This window comes from Panthera tigris, chromosome B1 (assembly GCF_018350195.1).
Source record: "Panthera tigris isolate Pti1 chromosome B1, P.tigris_Pti1_mat1.1, whole genome shotgun sequence".
In the NCBI taxonomy this organism is placed as follows: domain Eukaryota; kingdom Metazoa; phylum Chordata; class Mammalia; order Carnivora; family Felidae; genus Panthera; species Panthera tigris.
In genome coordinates this window covers 201,855,825-201,866,080 of record NC_056663.1, presented here as the reverse complement: position 1 = coordinate 201,866,080, position 10,256 = coordinate 201,855,825, and the positions used below count along the sequence as shown (strand labels likewise).

Genomic DNA, 10,256 nt, shown 5'->3' with positions numbered 1-10,256 from the left:
CCCGCCTCCGGCTGAGGCCCCGCCCCTCATTTCTTTCTACCCTCGTTCCCTGGAAGCCTGGCCGCGCGCCCAGTCTCTCACCCCTGTAGACTCCGCCCCCGTAGGCCCGCCCCGCCCCTGGCGGCTCCGCCCCGTCACCGAGGCCCCGCCCCACAGGCCAAGCATTCTGGCTCGGTCTTGGACCCGCCCACGTCCTTAGAGACCACGCCTTCCACCCGCCCCGCCCCCGCGCAGACCACGCCCCTCCGCCCCCCGCCCACCGGGGCTCCCGCCCCCCGGGCGGGCGGCGGCAGCGGAGCGACCGTTGCGCGCGCGGGCGGAGCGGATCGCGGCCGGCGGAGCGAGCGGCCGGTAGGTTGCGGGCCGGGCGCAGGGTCGCCCCGCCTCCGTTTCTTTCTTCTCTGGGCGCGCGCTCGCGCGCTCCGCGGCCCGGCCGCCGGCCCCGCCCAGCGAGGCCGAGGGTCGAGGGGTCCTGGGGGCGGCCGGCGTCCCGCTCGTCTGGGTCCCCGCGTCCCCGGGCCGCCCGGCCGCCCGCCGCTCTCCTTTTGTTCCTGGGCCCTCCGCCGAGGACTTTGTCGTGGGCCCGCGCGGGCGGACCCCGCCGGAGCCTGGGTTGTGGGGTCTCCGAGGGGCCGACCGGTCCTTGGCAGGACCCGAGGGTCCCGGGCCGGAGTCGGGGTGGGGGGCGGCGGATGGGCCGAGAACCGGGGCCCGCCGTGCCCACCGCGCTCGCCCAGACCTGGGCCGGAGTCCGGGGGCCCGTGTCTGCGTCCGGTCTGGAGTTTCCTGGTCGCCCCCAGCAGGCGGCCGCATTGTTTGGGTCGAGGTGTCTCCAGGGACCCTAACTCCAGCGATTAACTGTGGCAACGTCAGTGCAGCGGCCGGGCGGGTTTCCCGGTTGTGGGGTGTAGACAGGGCGGCCCAGAGTTGTGGGGTGTGGACAGAGCAGCCCAGAGTTGTGGGGTATAGAGAGAGAGTGGCCCAGAGTTGTGGGGTGTAGACAGAGCGGCCCAGAGTTGTGGGGTATAGACAGAGCGGTCCAGAGTTGTGGGGTGCAGAGAGTCGTCCAGAGTTGTGGGGTGTAGACAGAGAGCGGTCCAGAGTTGTGGGGTATAGACAGAGAGTGCTCCAGAGTTGTGGGGTGCAGACAGAGCGGCCCAGAGTTGTGGGGTATAGACAGAGAGTCATCCAGAGTTGTGGGGTGTGGACAGAGTGATCCAGAGTTGTGGGGTGTAGACAGAGTGGCCCAGAGTTGTGGGGTGTGGACAGAGCGGCCCAGAGTTGTGGGGTGTAGAGAGAGAGTGGCCCAGAGTTGTGGGGTATAGACAGAGCGGCCCAGAGTTGTGGGGTGTGGACAGAGTGGTCCAGAGTTGTAGGGTGTGGACAGAGTGGCCCAGAGTTCTGGGGTGTGGACAGAGCGGCCCAGAGTTGTAGGGTGTAGACATAGTGGCCCAGAGTTGTGGGGTGTAGAGACAGAGTGGCCCAGAGTTGTGGGGTGTGGACAGAGCGGCCCAGAGTTTTGGGGTGTAGACAGAGAGCAGCCCAGAGTTGTGGGGTGTGGACAGAGCGGCCCAGAGTTGTGGGGTGTTGACAGAGCGGCCCAGAGTTGTGGGGTAGAGACAGAGAGTGCTCCAGAGTTGTGGGGTGTAGACAGAGAGCAGCCCAGAGTTGTGGAGTGTGGACAGAGTGGCCCAGAGTTGTGGGGTGTAGATAGAGTGGCCCAGAGTTGTGGGGTGTGGACAGAGTGGCCCAGAGTTGTGGGGTGTGGACAGAGTGGCCAGAGTTGTGGGGTGTGGACAGAGCGGTCCAGAGTTGTGGGGTGTAGACAGAGCGGCCCAGAGTTGTGGGGTGTGGACAGAGCGGTCCAGAGTTGTGGGGTGTGGACAGAGCGGTCCAGAGTTGTGGGGTGTGGACAGAGCGGCCCAGAGTTGTGGGGTGTAGACAGCAGCCCAGAGTTGTGGGGTGTGGACAGAGCGGCCCAGAGTTGTGGGGTATAGACAGAGAGTGCTCCAGAGTTGTGGGGTATAGACAGAGAGTGCTCCAGAGTTGTGGGGTGTAGACAGAGCGGCCCAGAGTTGTGGGGTATAGAGAGTGGCCCAGAGTTGTGGGGTATAGAGAGAGAGTGCTCCAGAGTTGTGGGGTGCAGACAGAGCGGCCCAGAGTTGTGGGGTGCAGACAGAGCGGTCCAGAGTTGTGGGGTGTAGACAGAGCGGTCCAGAGTTGTGGGGTGTAGACAGAGCGGTCCAGAGTTGTGGGGTGTAGACAGAGCGGTCCAGAGTTGTGGGATGTAGACAGAGCGGTCCAGAGTTGTGGGATGTAGACAGAGCGGTCCAGAGTTGTGGGGTATAGACAGAGAGTGGTCCAGAGTTGTGGGGTATAGACAGAGAGTGCTCCAGAGTTGTGGGGTGTAGACAGAGCGGCCCAGAGTTGTGGGGTATAGAGAGTGGCCCAGAGTTGTGGGGTATAGAGAGAGAGTGCTCCAGAGTTGTGGGGTGCAGACAGAGCGGCCCAGAGTTGTGGGGTGCAGACAGAGCGGTCCAGAGTTGTGGGGTGTAGACAGAGCGGTCCAGAGTTGTGGGGTGTAGACAGAGCGGTCCAGAGTTGTGGGGTGTAGACAGAGCGGTCCAGAGTTGTGGGGTGTAGACAGAGCGGTCCAGAGTTGTGGGGTGTAGACAGAGAGTGGTCCAGAGTTGTGGGGTATAGACAGAGAGTGGTCCAGAGTTGTGGGGTATAGACAGAGAGTGGTCCAGAGTTGTGGGGTGCAGACAGAGAGTGGTCCAGAGTTGTGGGGTGTAGACAGAGCGGCCCAGAGTTGTGGGGTGTGGACAGAGCGGCCCAGAGTTGTGGGGTGTGGACAGAGCGGCCCAGAGTTGTGGGGTGTGGACAGAGCGGCCCAGAGTTGTGGGCTGTTGACAGAGCGGTCCAGAGTTGTGGGGTGTGGACAGAGCGGCCCAGAGTTGTGGGGTGTGGACAGAGCGGCCCAGAGTTGTGGGGTGTGGACAGAGCGGCCCAGAGTTGTGGGCTGTTGACAGAGCGGTCCAGAGTTGTGGGGTGTGGACAGAGCGGCCCAGAGTTGTGGGGTGTGGACAGAGCGGCCCAGAGTTGTGGGGTGTGGACAGAGCGGCCCAGAGTTGTGGGGTGTGGACAGAGCGGCCCAGAGTTGTGGGGTGTAGACAGAGCGGTCCAGAGTTGTGGGATGTAGACAGAGTGGCTCAGAGTTGTGGGGTATAGACAGTGGTCCAGAGTTGTGGGGTGCGGACCGAGCGGCCCAGAGTTGTGGGGTGCGGACAGAGCGGCCCAGAGTTGTGGGGTATAGACAGAACCCCAGGGTTGTAGGGTGTAGATGGAGAGCAGCCCCAGAGTTGGGTGCAGACAGGGGCTTCCGAGTGTGCCTCCTGGCCTGGCACCCGCCCGGCCACTTTCCTGGGATGAGGCCTTGGGCAGGTGACCGCCCACTCGTGCCTCAGTTCCCCTTAGAGGATGGCTCGGGAACGTGGCCTGCCGGGAGGCCGCTCTTGGTCATGAGGGGTCTGTCCGGGGCCCTGGGAGCGGCCCGTGTCAGTGATGGTCACCGTGTGCTGTGGGCGGGGCCCGCGGGAGGCCGGCGGTCCCGCAGGGGGCCGGCTCCGGAGAGGAGGGGCGCAGCGGAGGGGGCAGCACCCCCACCCTGGCCGTGGGGTGAAGCGCACGGGGAGGGGTCCTGGCGTCTGGAACGGGCAGTGGGGGAGGGGAGGGGGAGTAGGGCGTGGTTAAAGTTTTACTGTGGAAACATAATTGTCACCGTGTGAACTTCATAAAAATGCCACCCCACCGGTGGGTTTGACGACCAGAGACCGCAGGCACGCAGGGCTCGGCGCGGGACCCGGACTTGAGGGACGCTCCTCAGGTGGACGGCCCAGTGCTTGGGTGCCCACAGCGAGGGCCCTGGCCGACGGGCAGTGAGGGACGTGGGCACTTCTGGGGCCATGGGGACCAGCGGGGCGAGGGAGGCCGTGGTGGCCAGAGGGAAGGCCGTGGACTTGGGCTGGACGCGCGGGGCGGCCGTGGTGGCTGTGTCGTGGGGTGGGTCGGGGTGAGGAGAGGGGCACCGAGCAGGCCTGCGCGGCAGAGAGAGGGCAGCTGCCGGTGCTGGCAGCCCCAGGGTCAAGGGCAGGCCTCGCTCCCACTTTCTAGAATGAAGGCTGCTGGGAAGGGAGGGCCGGGGAGCAGATGAGGCTGTAGGGCCGGGACTGGGCGCTGGCTGTGGATGCCGGAGGGCGTGGGGGGGGGGCGGGCAGGGGGGAGGCTGGTTGAGGCTGCAGGACGCACGTGGGAGGGACGGGAGGGACGGGAGGGACGGGAGGGACAGGCGTGCTGGCGGCCGTCCCTCCCACCCTCCCAGGGAAGACGACAGGGGTTCACTTTGCGACTGTGTGGTCTCCCGCCCCGTCTGTGTCAGAACCAACCGGGCCAGGCAGACAGTGAGGACGCAGGAGAAAACAGGGTGTCGGGGCGGCAGGCGGTGGGTGCAGCAGGCGCCCTGTTACATTTTACCTTTTCTTTGACTTGGTGGAAGTCCTGTAAACGTTTCTTTTTCGAATTAGCGCTTGAAAGAGTTTCCTGTGGCTGCTGTAACAAATCACCACAAACTTCGGGGCTTCCGCATTGGAAGCCAGAAGTCCGAGATGGGTGTCACTGGGCCGAAACTGAGTGACACCTCGCTCCGGGAGAGCCCAATCCGTCCCCTCTGAGCTTCTGGGGGCCGTCCTCCGTCCTTGGGCCCCGCGTCCCCGGCTCCCCGGCTCCCTGCCTTCCTCCCACAAGGGCCCCTGCGATTGCAGACCCGGGGCCTCTGCCACCTGCACGTTGTCACACCTCCAAGTCCCTGCTGCCTGTCGGTGGCGTTCCCGGTCCGGGAACTGGGACCTGAGTCTCGGGACCGCTGTCCAGCCCCCCGCCGTGCTCGCACCCGGGGTCTGGGAGGACCGCCTTTCATCTCACACAGCTTCTGGGGTGGGGCCGGTGGCCCGGGCAGAAGATCGGCCTCAGGCGACTTGTTCTTACTGCTTGGGGGGTGGGGCGTGGTCGCTGCTCCCTTGACCGTCTGATGAAAACTGGAGTCTCTCCTGAGACGCGCTCTCTGTACACAGGCCCATGTGATTTTTACCCGTGATTTCCGGCTTCACGCGTTCAAAAGGTCACCTGATCCGTTGGTCCCTGTGCACCGGGCGGAGCTTTTCCCACAGACGACAGGTGCTTTGTCCTTTCTGGCCGTCTTCCGTCTCCCATCCCGTGGCTCGGCTGTCCCCAAGCCTCCAACCATGGTGACCCCCGAGCTACAGCCTTCCCCGGCTGTGTTCCTGTCACACGGTCATTTCTAGATAGACACACGCACACACGCACACACGCAGATGTGCACCCACACACGGACGCACACGCACAGACCTATCCCTCCACACAGACACAAGACACCCACGCAGATACTGAGGGGTACACACGCACACAGATCCCCACAGAGGCACACACGGACACCTTCCCACAGACACAGAGGCACCCCCAGACACGCGTGCACACACACACACCGTGCTACTCACCTTTTTCTGCATCTTGCTGTCCCTCAACCTGGGTCGTGATCACCCCTCCAGGACGCTGGGTGAAGGGCCAAGACAACAGATCGTCCGCGCCTCCTGCAGTGTCGTCTGAGCTTTCCGTTTTGCCACAGGTGCGGCGGAACCTCTGCTCTCCCAAGGCCCCTCCACCCCTTCCTCTCCCTCCACCTCCCACCACAGTCATAGCTTTTGGTTAAACCTCTGACCCTAGGGATGGTTTGTCACCGACCGGCCAGGACACTGAGTGCAGCAGCTTTCCCACCCGGCCCTGCCACCCGCCTATTCCAGAACTCTCTCCTGCCTTACACCCCCATTGTGGCGGTGCCTGCTGTTGGGGCGTCTTCTCCCGGGGTCCCGCGTCCTGCCCCAGTCTGTTCTGGTCCCGGGAAGGCCCCTGCACGGCTGTCGCCCAGCGTCCCCTGTGCCACTGTCCCTCTGTGTCGGTCCCCGCACTCTGGACCCCTCTCTCCGCCTGGGCTCACTCCTCGTTTTGCTGAAGGAGGTATTCTGGATAGCTAAGGGACATTACGTAGATATTACTCTCATCTTTGGTTCTGAAAATATCTTCACTCCTCAGTTACTTTTGGTTTAGCTGGGTATAGAATATTGAAAATACTGAAAAATATTTTCTCAGTTTTTAAAAAAAAATTTTTTTACTGTTTATTTATTTTTGAGAGGGAGGAAGAGAGAGAGGCAGAGTGTGAGCAGGGAAAGGGCAGAGAGAGGGAGACACAGAATCAGAAGCAGGTTCCAGGCTCCCAGCTGTCCGCACAGAGCCCGACGTGGGGCTCGAACCCAGGAACCGTGAGATCATGACCTGAGCCAAAGTCGGACGCTCAACCGACTGAGCCACCCAGGTGCCCCTATTTTCTCCGGTTTTTGAAGATGTTGCTTCGTGGTCTTCCGTTTCCATCACGGGTGCCGTTCTGACTTCAGTTGTCCCGTCTGTGATCTGGCCCCAGGAAGCTCACGGGGGCTTCCCTTGCTCCCCCCGTGCCCCGAACTAGCCCATGATGGTGCTTGTTCTCAACGCTGTGCCGCTGTGCTGGGCACGGGGTGGGGCCCTTCGGCCTGGGGACTGACTTTTCTGTTACTCCCGTGAGAATTTCCCGCTTTCAATCTTGAGTTCTTTCTGGAACTCCGTGTATCTGGAATTGGGATCTCCTGGCTGACCTGCTAATCCCCTGATCTCTTTTCTCCTCTTGTTGATCTGGGAGACGTTTGCTCAGCTCTCGGGAGATTGTGTCCCATTGTCTCCCAGCCCTCTGTTAGTCCCTTTATCGCCATTATCCTTTTCCGTTTTCAAGAGTTCTGTTTTGGTTTCCCTTTTCTTTTAAAAAAAAAATATCATCTTGTTCTTTATTCAGAGATTTAGGACCTTCTTTTCTGGAAGATAGTAAACATACTTCAAGTTTTTATTCTGGTTTTCTTTTTTCCTTCTCCCCCCCCCCCCCCCCCCATTTTTCCTAAGACCATAAGACCATCTCTTCCATGAGACCAGGGTTTCTTCCTCAATAGCATTCATGGCTGATCTCAAACACCTAAACTGCCGGGCGCGTAGAAATATCACGTAGTGTTCACATGTCCTGTGTCATTACTGATGTTGGGTGGGAGGGATTCGGGGGGTTTCCACCAGTTGCTGAGAAAGGTTTTCAGCATCTCCCAACACCGACTGCATTGGTCTGTTTCCGCTTTTTGCTCCTTCACGCTTGGTTCATGTGTGTGAATCTGTTATTAAGTTGGCACACGTTTGTGGGGATGATTGTGCTGATGAATGGGGCTTGAAGCCTCATATGAAGTCAGCCCTCCGAGCTTCCTCACGCTTACTGTTTGCACGGCACACCTCTTCCGTTCTTTTGTGCTCAGCCTGTTTGTGTCCTTGTGTTCAGAGTCAGCTTCTTATAAAACCTACGGTTGAGTCCCGATCATGTATCCAGTTTGACAGTGTTGGCTTTTGAATGTGAACGTTTTATCCATTTACATTTTTCAGTGTTTAAATATCCCTCCCCCAAATTGAAGAATTTTTTTATTAGCTGATAAATAATAAACACAAATTCCTCCAAAGCAACTTGGGGGTGGGGAATAAATAATATTGGGAATATTCCTTTTTTTTTTAAAGTAGGGTTCACGCCCAGAGCAGAGCCCAACATGAGGCTTGAACTCACGACCCTGAGCTCAAGACCTGAGCTGAGAGCAAGAGTCGGACGCTTAGCCGACAGAGCCACCGAGGCACCCCTATTTGGAATACCCTGAAAAAATTTTTTTTAATTTATTTATTTTGAGAGACAGAGAGAGAGTGAGAGAGAGAGAGAGAGAGAGAGAGAGAGGGAAGCCCAAGCAGGCTCTGTGCTGTCAGCTCGAACTCACGAACTGTGAGATCATGGCCTGAGCTGCAATCAAGAGTCAGATGCTCAACTGACTGAGTCACCCAGGTGCCCCATAATTTTTGTTTTGAAAACTCACGTATTTGAAAAAAATTAAGAGGGGGGGGGGCGCCTGGGGGGCTCAGTCGGTTAAGCGACCGACTTCAGCTCAGGTCACGATCTCACAGTTCGTGAGTTCGAGCCCCGCTTCGGGCTCTGTGCTGGCGGCTCGGAGCCTGGAGCCTGCTTCGGACTCTGTGTCTCCCTCTCCCTCTGTCCCTCCCCGACTTGTGCTCTGTCTCTGTCTCTCAAAAAATAAATAAATGTAAAAAAAACATCGGAAAAGAAATTAAGAGGGAAACACCAATATTTTAAAATATTTACTTACACGTCCACCGCTTCTAGTGTGCTTCCTTCCTTCCTGCAGATTTGTGTCTCCGTCTGGTATCCTTTCTCTTCCGCTTGAAACGCTTTAGCATTTCTTGCCTGTTCAGTGACAAATCCTCCTGGTTTTCGTTTATCTGAAATGCCTTTATTTTCCTTCAGTGTTAAAGGATCTCTTTGCCGGATGTAGAATTCCAGGTTGCCAGCGTCTTCTGGCTGCTGCATTTGTATGAAACCCTGTCATAGCCGTGGCGTCCCGTGTGTTAGGTGGCGATGCTGCTTTCCAGCTCTCGTCTTTGTCTTTCAGGGCTTCTGTTTTGTTTCGTGTTTCGAAGTTTATTTATTTATTTTGAGAGGGAGAGAGAATCCCAAGCAGGCCCCGTGCCGTCAGCACTGAGCCCGACACAGGGCTCGAACCCGTGAACCATGAGATCGCGACCTGAGCCAAAACCAAAAGCTGGACGTTTAACTGACGGAGCCCCCGGCACCCCCATCTCTCGGCACTTGAGTGCGATATGCGTGGGACGGTTTTCTTGGTATTCATCCTGCCCTGGCTTTGTTGAGCCTCTTGGATCTATACGTTTGTAATTTTTCACCAAGTCTGGGGAAAATTCGTTCATGGTTTCTTCAAGTATTTTTTTCTATTTCATTTATTCTCTCCTTTTGGTGTTCCTATTACATTTATTGTTGGTGCTTGATGTTGTCCTCCTGGGCATCAGGCTCTGTCCATTTTAAAAATCATTTTTGTCAGTTTTCATATTGGGTAGTTTCTATTAATCTGTCTTCAAGTTAACTCACCCCTCCTTCTGCCTCCAGTTTGTTCTTAATCCCATCTGGTGAGTTTCCACATTTCAGTTACTGTAGTTTTTATTTCTAGAATTTCCACTTGCTTTACAAAAAAAATTTTTTTTTAAATTTTAAAGTGAGCTTTACACTCAGTGCGGGGCTTGAACTCGTGACCCTGAGATCAAGCCGCATGCTGTACTGACTAAGCCAGCCTGGTGCCTACTTTTATTTATAGTTTCTGTTTCTCTACTGAGATATGTCATCTGTTTATTGTGATCATATTTTGCATTAAAGTTTTCACTTTATATTAGCTGCCTTAAGGTCTTATCTGCTAATTTCAACCCCTGGGTTTCTCAGGATCAATTTCTGTGGACTCGTTTTTCTCTTGACTGTGGGTCATCCTCCCGTTTCTGTGAACATCGGGTAATCCTTGATCATGTGCTGAGCGTCGTGGACGGTCCACTGTGGTGATTCTCGCTTCTGGAGAGTTTTGCGTTTTGTTCCGGAGGTTAATTTGTCTTGACTCAAACTGAGATCTCCGCTCTCGTCTCTGCCTCGCGCACTTGGCCTACCAGCTCCTCGCTTCTGCTCCTTGGGGCAGCTCAGGGGCTGGCCGAGTTTACAGACCCACCTCAGGGCTATCTGTCTTCCAGGCTGCCTCCTTTCTGAGACATTGAGGTGTCCCCCTCACTTCCAGCCGTGCCCAAACTCTGTTCTCGGCCGTGAAGCTAGGAGGCTTGCTGCCTTCCACCAGAGTTCCAGCCGTCTGTACGAACGCGTGTCTTACCCAGGGCAACCCGTTCTTTTAGGGGACGACCCCTCTGCTTTCCACCTGCTTTTCACGTTCTCAGGTGCCTTCAGATGGTTGGCTTTCGTATCTTGTAACCGGCCGGAACTTGATTTAGCAGCATGGGAGAACGCGTGAGGCTCTTTGCTTCACTGCTAGACCTCCTTGTGCTTTGCTGAGTAGCCAGGCATCGATCTTTGGGTTCACTTGTTTCTCGTCAGGAGAATCCGGGAACCAGGGAGTGAGCGCCTCTAGTCTAAAAGCTTTTCCTTAACAAACCCAGGACATTGTAAAGCCCAGGGCTGGCTCTTCTGTGACCTCTCGGGCTGGCGACCCCGGGGCCCGGCT

At 57.5% G+C, this 10,256-nt stretch overlaps 1 protein-coding gene across 1 annotated transcript in view; it reads left to right on the top strand.

The window, feature by feature from the left end:
* The first annotated feature begins 313 nt into the window (after positions 1 to 313).
* Positions 314 to 10,256, top strand: part of RGS12 (regulator of G protein signaling 12) — a 119,615-nt gene continuing 109,672 nt past the window's right edge. Inside the window, exon 1 of the mRNA XM_042985070.1 lies at positions 314 to 351. The gene's annotated coding sequence lies outside the window, so the exon portion shown is untranslated. The remainder of the gene's footprint in view (positions 352 to 10,256) is intronic.